Source organism: Diuraphis noxia, unplaced genomic scaffold, assembly GCF_037042655.1.
Source record: "Diuraphis noxia isolate RWA-SAM2 unplaced genomic scaffold, SU_Dnox_SAM2 contig0005, whole genome shotgun sequence".
Taxonomy (NCBI): domain Eukaryota; kingdom Metazoa; phylum Arthropoda; class Insecta; order Hemiptera; family Aphididae; genus Diuraphis; species Diuraphis noxia.
The window spans coordinates 12068907-12087903 of NW_028301715.1; the positions used below are offsets into that span (position 1 = coordinate 12068907).

General features: G+C 26.6%; 1 protein-coding gene across 1 annotated transcript in view; it reads right to left on the reverse strand.

Annotated features, from left to right (window-relative positions):
* Positions 1-18997, reverse strand: part of Oct-TyrR (Octopamine-Tyramine receptor) — an 85752-nt gene that overhangs the window by 7071 nt on the left and 59684 nt on the right. The window lies entirely within an intron of this gene.

Consider the following 18997-nt stretch of genomic DNA (forward strand, 5'->3'; position numbering starts at 1 on the left):
ATATTCTGATTTGGATCATTAAATTCAAAACGTATGTTATAATTTAAAAAAATGTATGAGCTTGTAAATTGTAATAAATTTAAATATTTTAATACAATTATGTAAAGACAATATTTTCAAATAAGTTTAAGTTTTTGAATGTTTTTTCTAATATGAATAGACTCGTGAATTATCATGTATTTGTATGGTATAAATTTGGACATTATTTGTTCGCTAAAATTGACGTCAAAATATTTATTTTTTTAAACAGCGTATAAAACTGATATGGTTAGTTTGAAACAAAATTTACGGTTTAATTTAGTTACTTTAAAATATAAATAATGTCATTGTGATACCAATGTGATATATTATGATTTGTTTTCTCTATAGAATATCACATTCGCTGATTAGTTACAAAAAATTATTTTATATATTACCCAAGATATTTGATAAATTTGTAAATATAACGACAACAATATAAATTGCAGTAATATTATAGATTATGTTATGTTAAAATATTGTATCTAAATTTTAATTAAATGTAGACCAAAAAACTATGTTGTTGAAAGCTTTTTCACTGAATAAAAAAAAAATTATATACTTTAAATGATTATTTAATCTTACTTATATTTACCAGATCATTTAGTACGTTGATGTATTTTAAATAACCATACACCTAAAAGCAGCAGTTCTAAATATTTATAAGTGGATCATAAGTAACTATTTTTTTTTTTTTAGAAATGCATTAAACGATTAAAAAAAATATGTTACATTATATATAACTTGTTCCGACTTAAAAAATTAAAAAATGTAAATTTGAATGTACACGACATAAATACTTAAATAAGTTTACGGTACAAGCAAATAATCAACATTAAAAAATATTTGATATCATAAGTTACCATATGTGTTATCGAATTTGCACTTACTGAATTAATTTAAGTAATTTTTCGTGTATAAGTCGAACTTAATGGATTATTTTTTTCACACATTTTTTTATGCATATTCATGATATGTTTAAGAACGAAATGTTTCAAATTATGATTAGTATAGTTATAGATATTCAAATTGACATACTAACATAGCATATGAATGTAATTTAATACTATATTAAACATTTTTATTGCATTATTTTAATTAAAAATAAATTATGCATTTTTCGAATGAACTTGTAATAATGTAAAATAAATTTACGGTTATCACTTATATATATAAATTTACACCACGTCAATCCAATAACTTCTCCTTTTGTTAACTTTCCATAACAAATATACGATTCATTGTATTATAGTTAATAATATTATTATAATCAGTGAAACTAAACTATAATTACAATAATATTTATGCCCGACGTGTGCATAATGAGGTTATTTAAATGGAAATAATTTTATTTGATATCAAAATTGAACGTTTAACATTAATTGATGGTACCTTTCAAATGTATACACAGGAAGGTAAATAGCCATTAATAACTTCAGCAGCTCGAAACGGTTTACTTAAAATTAATGTTGATCTATACGACAGATATATCAGCAGCCGACGGTGTAACTATTGTACTTAATTTCAGCAGTATTTTATAAAGGAAGCGAGACTAGTGTTTGAAAAAGGTCATCGATATACATTATGCAGTTACTTTTGTATCCGATTTAGGTATATTTTTGTTTTTACAAGGACTGTGGTGGAAGGATGAGGATGGGTAATGTACATTCACATATATCTTACACTTAAAATTCACCTCTATGCGATCAATCATTACAGTTGATATGTTATTTATTTTTTTAATATTTTATTATTTGCACACATTAATGTGTTTCATTAAATTTTCAAAACATCCATTAGACATGATTGTATTTTATTTGAAAAAAATCAATTAATATAATGCGTCTATTCTTATTGTTGACCATCTGTTGGTAAATATTGCACGTAAAATGTAAAAATAATCAAATATTCGTATAGATTTTAACAAAATTTGAAACAAAATAAAATAAAATTTATAAATCGTTTATCTCCTGTTGTTTAACAAATCGATGGGGGATAAATTAACTTTCTTTTCGACGACAGTTGCAGAATGTTGCTCCCCATTGATGATGAAACTACGTTTCTCTGGTGGTCCAGATATTTTAAGTATGATAATAAAACTGTTGATTATAATTTATAAACCAGTCCATAAAAGTTCAAGTTATCAACTGCAGTGCTCTTGATTTCTTAGAAAAGTGTTGGATAGGATATATTAAACCATATTGTTTCCCATGAGAAAATGGACGCTCACGACCCAACCTCAACTGTCCAAATCCTCCCTCAGCATGAAGTAACCTTCACATTCTTTCTGTGAATATGTGATGAATAAATAGACTTCTGACTTATGTCGTTGCTATAATAATGGTAACAACATATGAACCGTACATGTCATTATGGATTTAACAGCTATCTACCTCACCATATTATGTGCACAAACTAAAGAACATTAATTGTTTAATTGAATCTTTGATTTGATCACACTTATTACCTGCTCGTTTGAAATTACAGATAAAAGAATTCGTTAACGCTATGAACGCTATTAAATTCCAAGTGATTAATACGTGTAACTGCAGAGTTCTCGAATTCAAATAACTCGAGAGCGGAATTTCGGTTCGTCTTTTATCCAACATTGTTGACAATATATTATATATATTATATTTTTTGTATATAAATTCCAGTGTTCGTAGTCGTTTCGATGGGAAATTGAAACATTTTTAAGAAAAAGAGTAATCGATGGACGATAATCAGCTGTTATAATAATGATAAATTCGTGTACTTAAAATTGAATAGTACCAAATGTAACGTACGTTTCCCCAGCCCCCCCCCCACATATCACTTTTACCAAATTTTCTTTTGCCAAAATTTAGTTCTTCATTTGTTTGTATTTGTTTGACCAAACTCAGAATTTGTTTGATGTCGGTTCGCCTTGGAAAATCGATTTTCCGTGCGGGGGGCTGCGGAAACGTTTCCATAGCCCCCCCCCCCCCCGTTAATTATTGACTTTTCACAAATTTTCTGATGCCAACATTTAGTATGTCATTTGTTTGTATTTGTTTGACCAAACTCAAAGTTCATTTTCTATCAGCAAGCCCCGGAAAATCGGTTTTCGATGTACGGGACTGGAGAAACGTTTTCATAGAACCTCTCCCCCTCCTTTCCAGTGTAAATAATAGACACGCCCCCGGAAAATCAGTTTTTAACAACAGTATTTATATAATATCGATATATCCATAAGTATATAATATATTATATTGTGTAAACCTGATAAAAATTAATACAACTTTTATTTTTATAATATACCTACTGATTTGTGTTTATTTAATGTAATATATATTTATATTATATAATTCTCGTTAATGATATTATAATATGTTTAATATTATATAATTTACCACGCTTTTAGAACATTTGAAAGTGAATTTCGAGAATCATCTTATAATATAGTTCCTATTTTGCATATAATAAATATATTTTGCATTGTTTATAATTACATTGACACCAAAAAAATTACTTAACATATGTAATAAATACGTGTCTTAGGAAAAGCATCCAATAGGTGTTCAGTGTACAAATACCTATACTATATATATGGGTTGGTGTGAACAAGAGATAGAAGTATATGAGTGTACTAACTTCCCTAATAACTTGTATACTTGAAATAAAATTAAATATTTATATATAAAAACTATAAAAAGAAGTTTGAATTTTAATCATCCATTACCCAGTATGATTAATTTCGCATTTATTTTACTAACGCCAAAATTACTTAGTGACCATAACATTTCTGTTATTGCATGTATAAGTATACTATTATTTAAATAAAGTTGAATATGTTAAAATGTGCCTATTAACTATTGCAGTTTATACTATCACCAGATTGTATTCGTTTTGGAAATTCAAATTAAATTATTATGAGCATTTGAAATTTAAATTTTGAAAACATTGAATTTTCACTGGATTTCATATTTAGCAATTTTCTTATTTTGGTTTAACTCCAAAGCAAACGACCGCAGATACTTGAAATTTTCACTGAATGTTTATATAGGCATTTTCTATATTTGATATAATTTTCAAAATATTTAGATTGGTTTTGAGCTGTTTACTGACATTTTAATTTTTCAACTTTTTTAGTTTTTTTTTCTATAAATATCGATACAAATTTATTTGTTGGGTAGTAAAGTTTGACAATTTAATACAAGGCTTCTAACACATTGTAACAATAGCAGTTTAAAAATATTAAAAATACATTGACACGATTTTTTTTTATAAGCATTTAAATATTATTAATAAATTTTAAGTCGTGGAACGGTGTAAATATTAAATAAATTCATCAAAATAACTTAAAATTTATATTATAGATTATAGTAATATTTCATATAATATGACGTATTAATATGTTTCCAATCCTTACAAAAATATTTTTGAAATATAGCAAAATAACTGATTGTTATTCTTCCATTTAATATCTAATTTCGTCCTCATAATAAATTTTCAAATTTAAGCCATAATAGTAAAAGATTTTATAATTTTGTTTTAAATTATGAGCCACTCATGTGGTCCTGAGGGAAATATTTTCAATCATTGTATTTTTATTTTTAGTTGCCACTTATAATCTGGTATGTCGTAAAACTCATTATTTCTAAAATACATCTGGTGATAGTATAAACTGCAATAGTTAATAGGTATATTAACATATTCAACTTTATTTAAATAATTAGTATACTTAGACATGTAATTACTAATTACAGAAATGTTATGGTCACTCAGTAATTTTGGCGTTAGTAAAATAAATTCGAAATAGATCATACTGGGTAATGGATGATTTATAGTTTTTACATATAAATATTTTATTTTATTTCAAGTATACAAGTTATTAGGGAAGTTAGTACACTCATATACTTCTATCTCTTGTTTACATCATTCACTAACCCATAGATATAGTATAGATATAAATATTGATATAGATATAGGTATTTGTACACAAAAACTGAACACCTATTAGATGCTTTTCCTAAAACACGTATTTATTACATATGCTGTTAAGTAATTTTTTTGGTGTCAATGTAATTATAAACAGTGCAAAATATATTTATTATATGCAAAACATGAACTATATTATAAAATGATTCACGAAATTCACTTTTAAATGTTCTATAAGTTCCAATGTTTTAAAAATTTAAATTTCAAATGCTTATAACAATTTAGTTTGAATTTCCAAAACGAATAAAATGATACAACAAAACAAATATTACACTGTACTTTATGAATTTTGTCAAATTTACTCATAAAAAATAATTGTGGACTTTAAAAAGTTTTTAAAATTATTTTCAATTTCATATGACTTTAAATAGCTCGAAATGATTCAATATATTTTGCAAGTTTTATACATACAGAGAAAAAATAATTTAAAAAAAAACACATCATTGTAAATTCAAATAACTCCGTTCAGAACCTAAAATTTTAATATTTATTCTTTTACATTTTTTGTTTTGTTAATATACATTTAACTTTATTTTGTTGAGTACTAAATTTTTAAATTTTGATATCAATGTGAGATTTAAATAATAATTCTATGATAGAATTTTTTTAATTTTTCAGGATAATCAACCCTTATGTCTTCCAGATAATCTTCCCTTAAGTTTTCCGGAAGATCATCCCCCTAAATTTCTGGATAATCAACCCTTATATCTTCCCTTAAGTATTCCGGAAGATCAACCCCTATATTATCGAATAATCATCCCCTATATTTTCAAGATAACCATCCCCTATATTTTTGGATAATCATCCCCTATATTTTCCTTTAAGTTTTCCAGAAGATCAAACCCTATATTTTCCAAAAAAATCATCCCCTATATTTTCAAGATAATCATCCCCTATAACAACCGAATGATCATCCCCTAAATTTTCCAATAATCATCCCCTATATTTTCAAGATAATCATCCCCTATATTTTTGGATAATCATCCTCTATATTTTTGGATAATCATCCCCTATATTTTCCAAATAATCATTCCCTAAATTTTCTGGATAATCAACCCTTATATCTTCCCCCAACTTTTCCGAAAGATCATCCCCTATATTTTCGTATAATCATCCCCCCCCATCATCCGAGTAATCATCCCCTATAACAACCGAATGATCATCCCCTAAATTTTCTGGATAATCATCCCCTATATTTTCCGGATAATCATCCCATATAACAACCGAATGATCATCCCCTAAATTTTCTGGATAATCAACCCTTATATCTTCCCCCAATTTTTTCGAAAGATCATCCCCTATATTTTCGTATAATCATCCCCCGCATCATCCGAATAATCATCCCCTAAATTTTCTGGATAATCATCCCCTATATTTTCCAAATAATCATTCCCTAAATTTTCTGGACAATCAACCCTTATATCTTCCCCCAACTTTTCCGAAAGATCATCCCCTATATTTTCAAGATAATCATCCCCTATATTTTCCGGATAATCATCCCCTATAACAACCGAATGATCATCCCCTAAATTTTCTGGATAATCAACCCTTATATCTTCTCTCAAGTTTTCCGAAAGTCATCCCCTATATTTACAGATAATCATCCCCCGCGTCATCCGAATGATCATCCCCTATATTTTCAAGATAATCATCCCCTAGATAATCCAAATGATCATCCCCTATATTTTCGTATAATCATCCCCTATAACAACCGAATGATCTTCCCCTAAATTTTCTGGATAATCAACCCTTATATCTTCCCTCAAGTTTTCCGGAAGATCATCCCCTATATTTTCGGATAACCATCCGAATAACGGTCCTATTTGAAGCGCTTTAATATTTAAATAATCAATCTCGGATTGATAATTAAACGCTGATTTCATACTCAAAGCGTTACGTTGCTCCTGTGCAAGTGTTCGAGAACGTACTGGTGTGATATCTTGTTGAATTCTTTTATACATTCAAGTTGCATTGACATTTCTTCTTCCATTGCGTGCTCTTGACGCTCTCGGCATGATAAGTAAAAATAAGTATATTTTATCAAACTAAGCACAAACTATTTAACAAAAATATTTATAGCACATTTATAATAATAATAATATAAAAAACAAACAAACATAGTATTCGGTTTCTACGAATCAGTAACCAATAGTAACTATATGTCATACAATAAGTTTATCATATGTTTCCATTTTATATAAGAACAACTCATCCTCTTTGGATCTGCAACATATAGAACTATAACAACTAAAAATATTTAGTATATTTTTTGGCTGAAGGAGGGCGCCACTACTTTGATTCTGTTTTTGATTTTTTATGAACTTTATACTTTTTTTTTATTGACAAAAGTGGTACTAAAACCTTCAGCAGAGTGTCGGGTTTCAGCCAAAAAAATTTCAGCCAATAATATATTATAAGTATAATATATATAATATAAGTTATAGATATATCGATATTATATAAATACTGTTGTTAAAATCTGAATTTCTGGGGCGTGTCGACATCAAAAAAATCTGAGTGTGGTCAAACAAATACAATCAAATGACGTACTAAATGTTGGCATCAGAAAATTTGCAAAAAGTCTATAATTAACGGGGTGGCGGGCTATAGAAACGTTTCCGCAGCCCCCCACATGGAAAACCGATTTTCCGAGGTGAACCGACATCAAACAAATTCTAAGTTACTAAATTTTGGCAAAGGAAAATTTGGTAAAAGTGATATGTGGGGGGCTGGGGAAACGTACGTCCAAATTCAATGTAATAACTAATGAGTAAAAAATTCTGTGAATTAGTTTTATAGTGATGGTATTTACTTTCCTACTTTTTGAGTGCAATAATCGGCTATCGTTAGAAATTATTATAAATTCGGTGGTACTGATTGTTTCTACGGTGCCCATGGGTCATTTTTATTACAGAAAACGAGTTCATTTGATTTGAAAACGATTTTCTTTTGCCGATCATAATAAATTATAGTATCTAATATGTATATAAAATTGTAAAACAAAATACAATGACGATGTGACGAATTTTTTCATGCGAGGTCCTTATAATATACCTTAAAAATAGTTTTAAACGAGCGCAGTAAAATATTTTATACTGAAAATAAATTTTTATTTTTAGGCAAATATAGAATATTAGGATAATAATAATAAAGAAAAAATATTCATCATAATATTTCGATTTATGTTTGAATTGTTTATTGGAACTATTACATATTTAAATGTTCACGACCAAATATATTCTGCCAAACCAATTTTTTTTTTTTTTTTTGACTTCTTTATTTGGACTGAGTTATTTTTATATTTGTTATCATAAAACACCTAAATGTGTGCTTGATATGAGATATAAACTATATAGGTAAGTACCGAAAACTCTCTAATTAGAGCATGTATTAAGATGTCTTTTCTAAAAAAAGGTGCTAATATTATATTGCTATGACAAATAAATCTTAAATATATTAATATTGTTTGGTGTGAATAAATGTTGCCGTATAGACATACATACGTTAGTTTAATCTTCTACCCGTGTAACTTGTTCCACTCGTTATAACATTACTATCATTATTATCGTATAATTTAGTTTGTAAGTATGGTCAATACCTACGCCTCTAGAAAAGTCTGTAAACAATCTTTTGAAAGTTTTAAAGCCTGATTAATGCATTATATTTTAGAACCGTGAGCATTATTATGGTAGATGTATACGCGTGTAGATTATTCGCTATAAATCATAAAAATCTAATCAAAATAAAATAAATTACGTTTTACTCATTTTGTTTTCTTCAGGCTGTAATCAAATATTAAATAATAACTTTAGGGGCACGAAATAAAAAAATGAATTCCTACGACTCCAGCTGCCACAAGACGTTCTTATATTGGACGATACTGATATGTCATAATAATATATAACTTACGACGCAGAGTAAAAATCAACTTCATGTTATAATATATTATAATTTAATCTTATACCTATAGTATATATAATATAATATATACTATTATATCGTCACAAGAACGTATTTTAATGTTATGATTTAGATGTTAATGAATAACACAATTGCGTGTGTGCAAAATTCATATTATTATTATTTCAAATAAATAAATAAACAACAGCCGTTCTTCAGTTAAATAATAGGTATTATGTCTTAATAATTTTAAATACTGCTATAATCATTATTCTATGTCAGTGGTTCCCAAACTTTTTTTCCCATTGCATCACATTATTTGTAGATGTCACTGCTAACTCTAAAATATTTGTCTATTTGCCAAAAGCATTAGGACCGGGAAACACATTTATAAGTACGTGAAAATACAAACGGTCTACTTTTAATATTCCATTTCATATCCTTTGGGAAAAACCTGTTCAATTTATGTACAGGATGACGACGAATTTTAAATCGTTTTTACTTTCTTAGTAGGTTTTTGTTGAATAAACAAGCAATTATTTTATCAACATGTAAAAATTAGATATATTATAATGATACCAAATTCAATAATAACCATAATTGTGAGACCGAAATGTGCAGTAGACGTCATAATTAGAATCTTGGATTTCTGTTAATTTAAATTCACGTCAGTGAAATTGAATGCTAAGAAACAAGCAATAATAGAGCTTAGTTGCAAGGGTGAGCTACATTAAGGTATCTGAAATCTGTAGTTCCATCGTTTAAGTCAGAATAATTTACTAATTATTACATTATAACAATATATCTATGATAGGCTATGATGTGTACTGTATTAAAATGTACCTATGTGTTGTCAATTAATTTTGTCTACCTTTTAATAGGTTTTAATTTTAAAAAAAAAACTGTAAGACTTTATTCTAAACTTGCTTCGTTTGAAACAAGAAATAAATCAAATCAAAACGTTAAACTTCTGTAAGATTTTTTGATTTAAGAGGACTTGATAGTGTTGTATTCGACTTACAAGTGTGTACGATAACATAGCAAAAATTGTTTCACACGGGAAACAACCGAGAAGTCTACAATTATAACTATGAAACCAAATTTTCACCATGAAAAAGGGAAAACTTTAATTATTGTGTCACAGCATTTTTATTTGTTCGTTAAGACCAATGTATCAAAAATTATTGAATTTTGGAAAATTTAAGAATATCAGATTTTTAAAAATAGTGTAACTTTTTTCTTATTAAAGATATCGAACAAATAAAAACGCTATGACACGGAAAATATTATCTTCTATATTGTGCTAACTTTTGGTGTTTCTACTAAGAGTAAAGACTGAGTGGTTCTATCATACACTATAAACAGTTTTTGTAATGTTACGCACTTGTAAGACGGAGACAACACATGTGTGTATGACGTCCTGTTAACGGTATTCCTCAATTAAACATTTACACTTAATTGCTGTACATCAATGAAACTACTAGATAGAGTAAATAAAAATAAAAATCTTACATTTTCAAACAAAAGTTGAAATGTAAAACTGTCTAACGTTTGATGTGAATGAATGTCAGGAAATTGGAATTCAAATAGTTACAAACAGTATACAAGTGGATCGATTTAAGAATAATACATTTTTAATATTGTTATTTATTTATAAGACGATTTAAACGTTCAAAGAAATGACAGGTCACTCTTCGGTTGATTATATCTACTCCTGTTTTTCTTTATGACAATTTAAATTTTAAATGTTGACTTCGTCTTTTTTATTTGTATACGAGGTGTTCAGATAGAAACGTGTTGTTTTTTGGAGGCTTGAACTAAAAGTGCACTGGTCGTGCCATCGTGGAAAAGATTCTTAAACTTTTGTAAGCTAATTTCGTATGATTTTTTATCGTTGAACAGTTAGACAATAAACATTTTGTTTCAAATCCAAAAATTTGGACCTATATTACGAATTGAAAAATAAATATAAACAATTAATTTGAACTATCGTGATGAAATATTCTGTTTAGTGTAATCTAATACCAAATAATCAGTTTAGGTAATAGTCTAAACTCTAAAACTATTTCAACAACACTTCACAAAGTTTCAATTGATAATCATATACCTATTTTATATGTCTATGACACATCGACGTTTGAGTTTATTGAAAGTGAAACGTTATTTAATCTAACAAACTGATCTTAAATTCCATTTCCTAATTGTTATTGTTTACTATTATTGAGTTTTAGTTAAAAAGAATTGCTAACATTAACTAGATTACATACGTTTACGATGAGTTGTACAAAGTTGTTGATTTTTGGAACACATTTAATTTAATCATTGCATTATAAAAAATAAGTGTAGTGTCAAATTTAAAATGCCAAGAAAGTTTGGATATATCTTAGTGTTGAGAATATAAATTACCAATTTTGAAAATTTGAGAAGTTATTTATCTATTTTTCAAAACTTTTATTAGAAAGTTATGTACATTACTCAGTGCGATAAGCTGGAATTGTATTATCGAATTAACAGTGTTGAAATGAGAAAAAAAGAAATACAAACAGATATGTAGGCTTGAGTGAAACGGCAATCTAGCCACGTCACTTTGGCATAAATTCAGAAATGTTCATACTTTTTAGGTTTTTACACCATAATAATAATAAATATTAAATCAAACCATTTATAAAATATATTACACAGCATTATAGTAAAAAAATATCAACCACTAAGTACATTGGTGAATAGAAAATATGTAGGTATCGGAATATTAATTAATTAATTAATTGGTTTATTAATTTGTGGTTATATGATTGTTGGTCTCTTAACAATAAAAATAGATACGTGTTTATCTATAAATCGTATACCTATTATAATCTAATTTATCAGATTCGTTAAACGTTTGAACTATATGTTAATTATTTTGATATCTAAAGAGAAAAAAATATATCAATAACCCTCAATAATCATTAGCCATAGAAGTACCTAGATATTGGATATGCATATAAGGAAATAATACAATGTTGTTATTAATGGCGCCAAAATATTAAATGAGTATCTTATAGCGTTTCATTTGAATGGATTGTAAAAGCACCGTCAAATAAAACGAAGTGGCCAATATTTTAACGAGTCTTACGGAAATCTCTCTCTAAAAAAAAAGTTAAGTAGTCCATGTTCATCGTGTTCAGGAAATTGATTATCGTGTGCACCCACAAGAGTGGGCGGTGTCATCAGTGGTTCTCACCACCCATCAATTTCACGAAGAATATCGAATGACACGTACCCGATCATATTATACTCTCGCACCCACCCACTCCTACCCACCATCACCGTAATATGGATAAAATGGATAAATGCGTTTAGCTTGGGCTCAGTACTTCGTAACGTAATTCAAAATATATTATATTAAAATAATACAATAATGTGTAGCGTTCGAGTTATATTTTTGTACATTTTTCCGTTTTTTTTTTTTTTTTTTTTTTTTTTTTTTAATGTTTAAAAGCTACGTTACCGTAGTAATTGTGGTGGCTGACGTGTTAATTCGGTTTACCGTGTAAGACAATGTGTCGTTAATCCAAAAAAAATCTGCCGTGACTCACAAAACAATGTTACTTGACATTTTTTTCGCTAATGATTGAACCTGGTATATACCCTGAAAATATTACCTATACCGGTAATATGTCAATTCACCTAATTGAAGGACCTACTTAACTCGATTGCACGGTCTCCAATCTTTAGATTGGCGTGTTTCTTAAAAATTTTAAATTTTTTTAACTAATTGAATGGGCAGTAAATGTCTAGAAATATTTCATTCGTGTTTGCGTTTCCGATTCAGTGAATAATATACAAAATATGTATTATACAACCTAAATATAGTACGACCATGTTATAGATCAAGCAATTATTATTCGTACGTTTTGCATTCGGATTCGTTTTTTTTTCTACGTAAAATTGTGTTTGTTTTGTTAGTTTTATTATATTCGTTTTAAATAAACGTAAAACTGAATTTGTTATTTATCGAGACTGACGCAATCCCATTTCCCTATATACAGTAAATAAATAGTTATCATATCAGATTTATGTCGTCGTCGTCTGTGACATATTATTTCATGTTTATATTTATTTTTTCAAGACTATCAAAACCGACGATTTCTCAATCATCACAAAATATTTGTTATGCTAAAGCTAGAGCATTTAATAAGAAAAATAAATTGTGTAAACGCTATTAAGTTATTATTAATGTTTGAAATGGGAATTCGGAATGAAATTAATTCGCATTTTTATCAACTAAATCTTGTTATATGTATATTATAAATATTATAATATAATATGTGTGAAATCGATATTGAAGGACAAAAATTAATTTAATATCAATGTTAAATATAATATCGTTGAAAGCTTTCTATTTTTTTTTTTTTTATTATTTTTTTTTTATATAAAGAAAACATAATATTATTTAAATTAAAAAATATTTATATTGTAAATTCGATAGAGATATAAAAAAATGTTTTATTTATTCAAAAAATGTTATGCGAAAACTTGTATTTATTAATTAAACATAGGATGAGTCAAATTAGAAAATTCATACATTTAAAATTGAATCGATTTTTTCAAAATAAGTAAATAAATTTATATTTAAAATATAAGTTTAAAAATACACAATGTTGTAATTAAATGCAATAAATCTATATTATTGTGTTATAAAAAGGTAACATTTATTATTATAATTAGTAAGGTGGTATGCAAAAAAATATTTGTTTTAACTTAATCATTGTAATTTAATTAAATATAGTGTGTTAACCAAACGTAATCCCATACTTATATCCTAATAATAATTTTCATTTTTTCATTCAATGATTATAAAATTGAATGAGATGATTTGAAAAGTAACCTTGACAATTATCTTTAATTAGTTATTCAGATTTCTTAATTTATCGCATACACATTAGAGACGTCGACTAATTTCTATTATAGATCATTCCTTCTAATAGTCCAATGAAAAATGCGTTAACTTTACTATTTATATTTTTATTGTAGGTGAGTTTCTGCAAAATAAAATCAATCTAAATTACAAATATTTCAAATCCGTTTTGCTTTATATCAACAACCGAACATAACACTACTCTTCATAATGGATAATTTGTACATATTTACAGCCAAATGTAATGAGACTGATATTATTGATACGAAGCAATACTTGTATGTTAAAAATCAATAGATACCCATTTATCAGTACTCTCTATAGGATTTATTTCATTTCATTTCACTTAGGATTTAGCTCTTTACTCAATACATTTTAAAACGTTTACGACTGTAGATATAGTAATACGACTAGACATGAACATCTGATAGCGTAATAGATTTTGATTCATCTAAAATTATTACTAACAATTAAATAACTGCGCTTAGTTTTCACTTCGATTTAAAGTTGAATATATTTTTTGCACAACATTTTACTCTGAATACATCTTACTTAAGTATAGATTTGAAATGTAATATTTATCGGCATTGCTCATACAATATTGTATTATTATAGTTCTATGAATTATTGAATTGACATTAATATACGATATTTGAGTTATTACATATGAATGGTGTGAGAATGGTATTTTCAACCTCAAATTATACTTAATATAGTATAATACGAATTATGTGATATGCGGGTACAGTTTAATTAATTTTTTTTAAATTATTATTAGGTGAAAAGACTTCAACTACACAGGTTCACTTAAACACAAGCCTTACCTACTTAAAATTATATTAGTATAAATACTGCGTTATGTACGTTGTAAATACTTTGGTATTTAAAGAAACAAACATAAAACATATTATTGTTTTTAGAGTCTTTACCATATACCAGTTATGAGTTATACTGGTGATTTATTTAAGAAGATTAAAACGTTATTACGACAAATACGTTTAGTTGACTACGTAGTATATTAACCATATTATAACTGCTCAGTCAGCATGGAGATGAGACTAATGTTATATCTATATTTTTAACGACAATGACTCGGAATATTATAAGATGATGACTCGAGTCGTTATTGATATCAATGTTTTAAATATGACATAATAATAATTATACAAAAAAAATCCAGTCAACTGTGATAATAATCAAAGCGATTTCAATCGTAAATAGTTGTTATTTAAACAGATTCACATAACAGTATCATAATCAGGGCTAGGATTTGTATGCAACAGCATGTTTTTTTTGCGACTTCTGATTGTCGATTTTGCCAGTAATGTCCACGAATCACCTCATGTGGTGTTTTTATTTTGCATGTTTTTGCATATTTTGGATAAAATGCATATTAATGTATATATTGAATAAAATTAATATTATTTCATATTTTCATTATAAGAATGCGAAAAAAGCATGTTTTATAGTATATTTCGTAATTAATATTTATAATTTAATATTAATACTTCGTATTTAATTATAGCTCAGCCCCGATTAAAGTATTAAACTTGATTTTTTTGTCAAACACAAATTTTATTTTTATAAATACAATCCTATGGTACAATAAGGTATGCGATTAAAGATTAAATAGTTTGAAGGAGAAAGATTAACACAATTAATAAAAGTATGTCGGTCAATATAAAATCTAAGATAGAAATTAAAATGCATACTTTTGCATATTTTACAATTTTTTATTGCATACAATCCTTGCCCTGATCATAATACTCGAAAGTATTAAAAAAACACATAAATAAATTTTGAACACTGATTTTCGAACAATTTTTTTTATCAAAATATTGTCTTATTAAGTTTAATCCTAATTTTTGATCAAATACTGAAATATATATTTACCGAATTATTATATTACCATTTGAACTTTGAACGAATGGTTTTTTTTTCAGGTAACATAAGTTTTATGTATATTTATTTTTTACTAAAATATTTCTGCTTAAACCCCATTTACTAAATAAATTATTTATATTGTGCAGACACCACGATAAAAATATATATATTCTAGTCGCTCTTTGATTTTAAAACACGTATACTACGATTACTACGAACGTGAAACCATTTTATCACTGAGAAATTATTTTGAGACCATTACTAGTTTGATCACGGGTTTTGAACAAAAATGCTAATCGTGAAAATATGTGAAACTTGTGAAAATGTTATTTTCCATTTGAATGGTATAATATGTCGGTTGAAAATTTTATTTTTTATTTGCATTTAAATATTTACAATCAAGAATGATAACGATTTTTATTGGTTTAAAATAGTGTTTGAACCTACCCTTTTAATTATATACAATATACATGCATATTGTATATCATACCTATACGAATTTCAAATTAATTTATCTTCCAGCCTATATTAGGTCAAGTAAAATTGTAATTCATCAAATACGGGACTAGACAATATTAAAACCTCTTATGTAATGTAAGAATGCAATATGGTAAACCCTTGTAACTTATAGTTCAGAAGAAACATATATCTTTAACCGTCAGAAAAAAATCATTTGAATCTGAAATCTGCATAAATGACTTGGTAGTTTGGGGTACCATTGTAAGTGTGAATTGCATAATATATGTGTAGTATTTTATTTGAAAAGCATGCGAATCGGCTGACCTTTTGTTGAAAGTGGCATTCCTTAATTGCATTCATCCGTTAGATATTGCTTTGGAAGCTTGGTTAAAAAGGGTTACTCTCCTTTTATTTTACCCCGGCCCCGATAGTAAAGTTATATATAAGGAAGCTCAATGTTTTTATAATCTCCTGTTAATAATTATTGACATTTTATGCGAGACCTATTGATTATAATGATAACACAACGATATATTTTATAATATAAGATCTTCAAATAGCAATGACATTTTTTTTTTTTTAATCCAATAATATATTTTTAAATGACTATTAAATTGTAATTGTATATGCTTGACAAAATCAATGTGTTACTAGAACCATTTAAAAGCTATTGAAAAATGAAAAATATCTCCATATAATATTATAATATAGTGTTTTGCTGCATGTATTTATTTGAATAAAAAAATAAATTTTGTTTTATGATAATTAGTTCCAATTTAAGTTGATTTATCAAAATATTTTCAAATTCATTAAAATAAGATGAACCTCGAAAACGCTAAGAAATTTTTTTATATTTTAATACACCTGTATATATAACGTTTTCATTGTTTGTTGTGTTGAATTATAGAGACTTAAAACATAATTTTAGCATTGTAAAGTTTTATATTGTTTTATTTTTATGAACACATTTAAAAAAATTAGAAAGCTTAAGAAAATAGTGTATGAAAAATGTAGTATGAGCGAATTTATGTTTATTATCTTCTATATACACATTATTAATTTGTGAAACGTTTGCTAATATATATATATATTATAAAAATAATTTAAACAACATAAATAGGCAAGCATTAAAAATATTATCTAAATTAATTTTATCATATTTTTTTACTCATGTACTACTTTTTTTTCCCTGAAAAAAATCCTAAAAAGACTCATCGGGAGACAATAAGCCAGAGACCTTCTAAGTGATTAAATAAAACGAAAAATCCCTGGGGTGAAAATTCTGGTTTCCTACCCGTTTAAACTAATTTTACGCTATTATGTCATTTCTTATTTATCTCGTTTTTATTATTATATACTTTGAATAGATTATAAATAAATTTTCTAATCAAAAAAATAATAATAAAAACATAAAAAAACGATAATCGTGATAAATCAACGTACTACAATAGGTATCAGAGCTTAATTAAAATGAGGTTAGGTTGTATGAACTGTTTTATTTTTTATCTAATGAGTAATAGTTAAAATAGTGGTACGGCAGGGGTTATTTTTGTTTGTAGTTTTTAAAGTTGGTAAGGTTGTAACACGTGTTTATGTATGTGTGACAAGGATATGTTGCTGAAAATCTCGGGTGGTCACCCATCCGAGAGCTAGCAACTGCGACCGATACGTACGTTCAGTGCGTTTCCGCAGATTTAGCGTACGATCGCGACTCATCAATTATGTGCTAGTTGTTATATCTATATTGTGCTTAATATTGTAAAATATTAAATAAAATATTGTCAATGATTATTCTTTTAAGGGATAAAAAGGAATATTTCTTTGCATATAAAAGTTATAACTTACAAAGTTGGTGAAATGTATTATTTATTTTAATAAAAGGTTGAAACTGCTATAAGTATCATTAAAAACAACAACATGTTATGATAATGGTATTTCCAAAATATGTTTATAAAAATAGTTTTAAAATTAATTTATGAAATTTTTATGAAAAAATAGAACACCAATGTCAGCTACTGATTGAAAAGATTTTAAAGGTTTTCAGATAAAAAAATAACAATTATTGCACTTTTGGGAAATATATAAAAAAAAATTTACACAGCTACACATACGTTATAGATCAAATGGTTATAGGTACAGAAATTATGTATTTATCCACAATAACGATGAAAAGTTTTAAAATTGCCAGAAGTTTCTTATAGGTTGTGTGTTTGTTTAATTTTAAATTAGTCACAAAACCAAAAAACTTATTTTAGCTGAATCGTGTTGACATTGATGATTTTTAAAAGTGCTACATTTGATGTTTAAATTTTTAGAGTTCGTTTCAACTTTCGTTGCACGATAGAAGATATCACATTAATAAGTTTTCAAATCTTGAAGAACTATATCATAAAATATACTATATATTATACATAATACATATACTATTTTTTAGTATATATAAGTTTTGTGTTTACTCGATTCAGTGCCCCGCAAGTTGGACTTTTTATAACTCAAGTGTGTTACTTTTTTACGTATTCATATTAAAATTCAAAATTTAAGTTCCTGAATCTTACGTTTTATCAAATAAATTATGTTTTATAGTTAAAAATATAATTGGTGACTGATATCAGATATTCAACTTTGTACTAATGCTAATTTACTATACAAATTTACTTGGATAATCTAAAAAATTTAAAATATGGTTTTGTTTAAGTAAACACATTAATATTAAATGAATTGTATTTCAATTCGTAAGTTCATATTATATTTATTTGATGAATTAAATCATAAGTGAAATACATACAATGACATTCAATTAGTCCAATACTGAATTTAATCAACAATTATTGCTATAAACTCTATTCCGTTTTTAATTGAATTGGTATGATAGGTAGG